The 6,456-nt window shown below is 40.5% G+C and overlaps 1 long non-coding RNA gene across 1 annotated transcript; it reads left to right on the plus strand.

The window, feature by feature from the left end:
* The first annotated feature begins 223 nt into the window (after positions 1-223).
* LOC310676353 lies at positions 224-1,220 on the plus strand. Its single transcript, XR_014510483.1, has 3 exons — positions 224-291; positions 419-470; positions 678-1,220. It is a non-coding gene; the product is annotated as an uncharacterized lncRNA (long non-coding RNA).
* The last annotated feature ends 5,236 nt before the right edge of the window (positions 1,221-6,456 follow it).

Below are 6,456 nucleotides of genomic sequence, written 5' to 3' on the forward strand. Positions count from 1 at the left end.
TGGAATATAATGTATTGTCTTTTATCCCAATAAGAGTGCGACCACGTACTATGGAGGACTGAGATACTGTACCTTTAATGATTGTGTGGATGAGGGGTTTCAGTAGGTCCCATACCTTTGGTCTTCACTCCCCAAAAGGGCGTAATATCGGAGGTCCTGCGGGATGAAAGAAATGGGACCCAGCAGCACTCAACCTCTCTTCTCTCTTTTCCCACAGGAACTGAAAGGAAATTAGTGGCCAGCAGTATATCCCTGCTGCTGGCCCTTTCACGAAGATTCCCGAACCTCAGAGTAAGTATTTTGCCTTCCTGTATTCAGTTCTTTGGTTGTTTCCATCCTTCCTGGGTGGGGCTGCTTCTCTTCCCATCCAGGGTGGGGTAATAGTGTCACCTGACTCAGATTTGTCTTTCCTCTGCAGAACACAGTAATTCGTCCGGAGCTGACTTGTTTCAGGAATAATCTGAAAGAAGGTAAGCCCCACACCTTGGGGACAGTGAACTCCCTTGTCCCTTCTTTGCCCAAGACACACCTCCCAGGTCTTCTTGCTGGGAGTCCTGCAGGACCTGCTCCCTGCCTGGCAGGCCTGGCCTGGGAGGGCAGCACCCAGACTGACTCCAGCTACACGAAGCGGAGAGAACTGAACAGATTTTCTCTCTTTTTCATTCTTTTCCATCCAGATGACATCATCATTGAGGAATTGTGATTTTCCTCCTTGAAGAAATTGCTGCTCTATTTGGACATCTCAATTGGCCAAAGACTGGCAGAAGAAGAGGCACTCACTGAGAATCAGGAGGGGGACAGATGATTTAAGCAGCCATGAAATATGGACTGAGATTGGGCAGAAGAAAGAAAGAAAGAAAGAAAGAAAGAAAGAAAGAAAGAAAGAAAGAAAGAAAGAAAGAAAGATGGTCATCTAATCTCTGCTTTAAAACCTGCAAGGAAGGAGAGTCCATCACCTTCCAGGGGAGTCCATTCCTCTGTTGAACAATGTTCAGTCGGAATCTCCTTTGTTGTATCCTGAAGCCATTGGTTCGAGTCCTACCGTTCAGAGCAGGAGAAAAAAAGCTGGCTGCATCTTCCATGTGACAGCCCTTGACTTATTTGAAAATGGCTCTCTCTGGTGTCACTGGATCAAGCTGATCAATTTTCTTGCATTCCTTAAACTAAATTGTTTTTAATGGATTTTGAATCAACGTGCAATAAATTGTTACTGTTTTGAATTTCATTGTGTTATTGTCTTCCATTGATCTGGGCACTTTTCTGTTGTTAAGGGGGCTAGAACCGAAGCTCTTTGAATGGTAAACTGCAGTTCCAAGAATCCTCACGGAGCAGCAATGTGTTTTAGATGTATGCTGCCTAAGTTTCGCTTGCATCTTTTAAGTGAGGGACCAGTGACAGGATTTGCTTCCAACTTCATCTCCATCAGGCCCTCCATGTAATTTGGGTCCAGAGGAAGAGAACAATCAAATAGTGGTGAAACAAACAGAGTCATTCAGGGAGGGATCACTTCGAAGAAAATATGCCCAAGGACCTAGAAATTATGGGTTTTAATTTGTATTGGGAGTGTCTTCTAAAAGTCGGATAGTTTTTTATTTCCTTGACATCTGATGGAAGGGTGTTCCACAGGGTGGGCGCCACTACCGAGAAGGCCCCCTGCCTGGTTCCCTGTAACCTCACTTCTCGTAGTGAGGGAACCACCAGAAGGCCCTCGGAGCTGGACCTCAGGCATCCAGGGGAAAAGGCAAGGGTTTTCCTTTCATTTCATTATTTTAATTCACTTTTAATTTGTTTACAGCCTTTCTACATTACTATACACAAGCCAGTTTACAAGGTGAAGAAACCATAAAATAGAGAGCAAACATCATACACCCAATAGCAATCTGATCCAAAAGAACAAAAGTAATAATAACATAGTTTTAAAACAAACCACTTATATCAAATAAAGCAAAATTCAATAATCCATTAGAATATAATAGTAAACAGTAAAATTAAATATCAGCAAATAATAATTACAGTGGTACCTCAGGTTAAGAACTTAATTCGTTCTGGAGGTCCTTTCTTAACCTGAAACTGTTCTTAACCTGAGGTACCATTTTAGCTAATGGGGCCTCCCGCTGCCACTGCACCGCCACCGCACAATTTCTGTTCTCATCCTGAAGCAAAGTTCTTAACCTGAGGTACTATTTCTGGGTTAGTGGAGTCTGTAACCTGAAGCGTCTGTAACCCGATGTACCACTGCAAACAGTTTACACTTAACAATAACAATAAAGAATTATGAAGCTATAAACAATGAAGTCACACTGCATAAAATACCACAAAACATACCAAACCATGCAAAGGGATCAAAATGAGAGACAAGGGCACACAACTTAAAAAATTATTTGTATCCCTGAGCTTTTCTCTCTTTCCAGCTGCTTTTGCTGTTTCTCAAAGTCATGGTCTGGGAAAGGCTCCTAAGGCTGGAGGGGGTAAGCAAGGCAAGTAGAAGAAGCCATTGCTTGATAGCCAGCACAAAGTCTCTCCCCCCTCACAGTTCTTCCTCTGCAAACAGCTCCCTTATGAAGACTCCTAAGGCTGGAGCGTGGGGTAAGGCAGGTAGAAGAAGACATTGCCTGATGACCGGCACAAAGTCTTTCTCACCTTACTATGTTAAATCATGGGTGACACTAAGCAGATGGCAGAGGCTCCCCCTTTCAGACATTCCCTCTGACACATAGACGGTGGAGGGGAAGATCGGGACCCAGTGATGGAGATGGGACCTGGAGATGAAGGCCCACTGTCTTCTTCCACACAATTAAGATCACGTAGAGAACAAGGCCCTCAAAGGCTGTGTTTTCCTCACCTCGCATTAAGGATTTAGTGGGAAAGTACCAAAGATTATCGTTAATGTTTTAACTCAAAATCAATACCCACCCAAAAAGTTCTGTTAAACCTTCACCGAAGCCCCACCCAACCAACACATTTGGTTTGTTCTGTTTGAGGAGGCCAGCCAACTAGACAATTTTAAGATCCTCTTTGTATTATTAAATAAAAATGCATCAGATTTGTCTGATGCTGATTGCCACAGTCATAAGCAAGTTTAGCCTGAAGGGTCTTGGATGAAAGTACACTGCCTTTCACTTTTTATATGTCTCTCCTGTCACATTCTTATGTAAACTTAGACTAAGCTGGAGAGGAAAAAAGCACTTTCAATTAAAGTTTTAAGCCATTTAAGTAATCTGAAAGCAACTGCTACACACCACACATAGCATAATACTTTTAAGCTACCCTTTCTTCCAAGCTCCTTAAAGATTATTCGTTAAGCCATAGCCCATCTATTATGGATTATGCTACTTCTCCACAACAAAGAGGATTTTAAAAAATTATTTTTGGCCCAAGTTTAGGATTGCCTTCAGGATAGGGATACAATGGTCTCATGTGATGCATTTGAAAATCTGTCAAAGAAATTATGCAATATTTAATAGCATAAAATGCATTTTTAATGATTTTTATTCAAGCTAACAGCGTCTTTCGGCACATGTTGAATTTTAAATATTTAAATATCTTTTTTGAAAAAAATAATAAAAAGAAAATAATATATCAGAGAACTTTCCCAAAAGATAAAACAATTATTTATTTATGTAAATATCAAGTACAATTAGAAGTGGATGGACTCCTTGGTGGCTATTATGAATTATAAATATTATGATGAAATCAAGATGGAATTTGGATGTTATTAGACCAGTGAGATTGAAAAACAGAGTGAGATTATTCTTGTACTTGAAAAAAAGTTGTTAGGAGAAGCCTGACTGAGAGGGAATAGAAAAAGAAATAGAAATATTACAAAAGAATGAAAATATGAACTAGTGTCAGTTGTGAATAGATTAAAATGAAAAATATCCAACCAATTACAACGCATCTAATTCCTTCAAGACTTATTCATTTCATTACATAGTTATGTAATAAAATGAATAAGTATTGAAGGAATTGGATATGCTATGTAATTATTACATAATTATTACATAGTTACGTAACAAAATTATTAAATATGTGAGATTTTCAGTGACAACAGAGGTTTATTTTCTGGAGCTATTCTACCACAAAACAAGCTAAATGAGATGCAAAACGGAGGATTGATATATTGTAATGTCTGGATTTTGCTGATCCCTGAAAATTAGGTCCTTAATTTACCCCAGTGAGTTGTGACCAGATATGATCACTGGTGAAAATCAGTTTAGGAAAATTATTTAAAATACATCATATATGGTCACTGTCTTCTTTCCCACCAGGACATATTAAGAACATCAGTTTCAATTTCTATATAGTCGTGGGGGAAAGATTCCTTCAGTTCAAATTTTAATGAGAACCTAACCACTTTGAGTTTCCTGAACCAATACATGAAATGAACCACAGCTGTCCTTTGAAATTTGCACTTTTACTAACTTTACAATGCAGTTCTCAAAAAAAGAAAAAAAAAGTCCTCTCAATAGGAAAACCTAGTAAATAGTGGGCAACTGTAGTGCAGCAATTAGGGTGTTAGACCAGGACCGATCTTCACTCAGCTATGAGGGTCACCCAGTATCCTTGGACCTTCTTCTTTGGCAATCACTCGTAGTCAAGTAAGATTGTCTTCCATAAACATGGTTTTAACAATGAGTCCATAAGTGACTGTGGAGGCCAGTTCTGGATCCACATGTCCTTCCACAGTGGGGACATTGGTTTCTGGGTGGGAGTTGATCATGGTGAGGGTTTGGCAAGCGTGCCTTCCTCTTAGCACACTTCTCCCATGTGTCCTGAGTTCGAGTGTCTTCAAAGCCCATGACACCTTTGGAAAAGGCTGTTCTCCAATTGGAGCACTCGTAGGCAAGTGTTTCCCAATTGTTGGTGTTTATACTACATTTTCTTTAGATTTGCTTTGAGACAGTCTTTAAACCTCTTTTGTTGACCACCATCATTACGCTTTCCATTTTAAAGTTCAGAATAGAGTAGCTGCTTTGGAAGACGATAATCAGGCATCCGCACAACGTGACCGGTCCAACAAACTTGATGTTGAAGAATCATTGCTTCAAAACTGGTGATCTTTGCTTCTTCCAGTACACTGGTATTAGTTCGCCTGTCTTCCCAAGTGATGTGTAAAAAAAATTCAGAGACACCGTTGATGGAATCTTTTGAGGAGCTGGATATGGTGTTTATAAGTGGTCCATGTTTCACAAGCATACAGTAAGGTTGGTATTACAATAGCTTTGTTAAGAAGCATTTTGATTTCCCTGTGAATGTCCCGGTCCTCAAACACTCTGCACTTCAATAGGGAGAAAGCCGCACTCGCAGAGCTCAGGCGATGCTGGATTATTATTATTATTTCGGCATCAATGTCAGCCCTTGTGGAGAGATAACTGCCCAGGTAGGAGAATCATTAGACTAGTCATCACCTCTCAGCTTAACCTTCCTAACAGGATAAAATTGGGAAAGGAGAGAACCATGTGTGGTGCCTTGCAGGCTTCAGAGGAAGAAAGGTAGGCTACAAATGTAATGAATAATAAGTCATAATGAGACAGCCTTGGTTGTTGCCTTCATCTGGAATGTCTGGAAGTATCACAAAACATTGATGAGGGTCTCATGAAAATAGCCAGCGGCTTCTGAATAGTGGATTGGTTAGGTAAGAATTAAGATGACATTAAGGAAGTGCATGCATGAGAAATGTACAGAGAATTCACCTGGGGCAAGGACAGAAGAGAGTGTACAATCAGATCTTCATAACAAGGAGTGTATGTGTTTTTGTGTTGTTGGATCAGATCAGTAGTCCATCCAGCCCAATGGCTACCCAAGGGATCTTTCTCCCAGTGGGAGATGCTAGGGACTGAAATGGAGACTGCCTGTATACAAATAACGGGCACAACTAAGCTGTGTTCATATAAGCATCCCTTATCACAAGCCACTACCGGGTGTGCATCGCACATTGTGTAAGGGTTTTGTGTTCCATAATTTTATTTTATATATATTTTTTGCATGGTGTTATATTTGACTTCATAATGAGCCGTTCTAGCTGACATGAGCCAAACTGAAAACCCTCTTTGGAGATTCTTTGAATGAGGCCAGTAAAACACATGGGTTTAGGGTCAAGTGCACTGTGTCATTCAGGTTGCCATCCAGGAAAACTGAGAGCCTGGAAGAAGGAACTTTCTGTACTTACAGACGATCTCCACACATTTGAGAAGCCTGCACTCCCAGGGATCTAAAGCATACAGTGAGCCTCCATTGGAACAACAGGCTTCAAACTCAAAGCAGGCGACTCCCTGCATGATTACTGATATCATTCAAAGAACCTCTGAAAATGGCTGTTTCTCACCCCTTATATCCAGAGCTTGAGTAATGGCAATTGACTGTCCCACCCCAGCTTTCTTTCCAAAAAGTGTATTAATTCTTCCTTTGCATTCAACTCATGAAAATTATTTTATTAAACCTCTTCCCATTTTCCCC

This window comes from Podarcis tiliguerta (genome assembly GCF_965153285.1).
Source record: "Podarcis tiliguerta genome assembly, chromosome: 4".
NCBI lineage: Eukaryota > Metazoa > Chordata > Lepidosauria > Squamata > Lacertidae > Podarcis > Podarcis tiliguerta.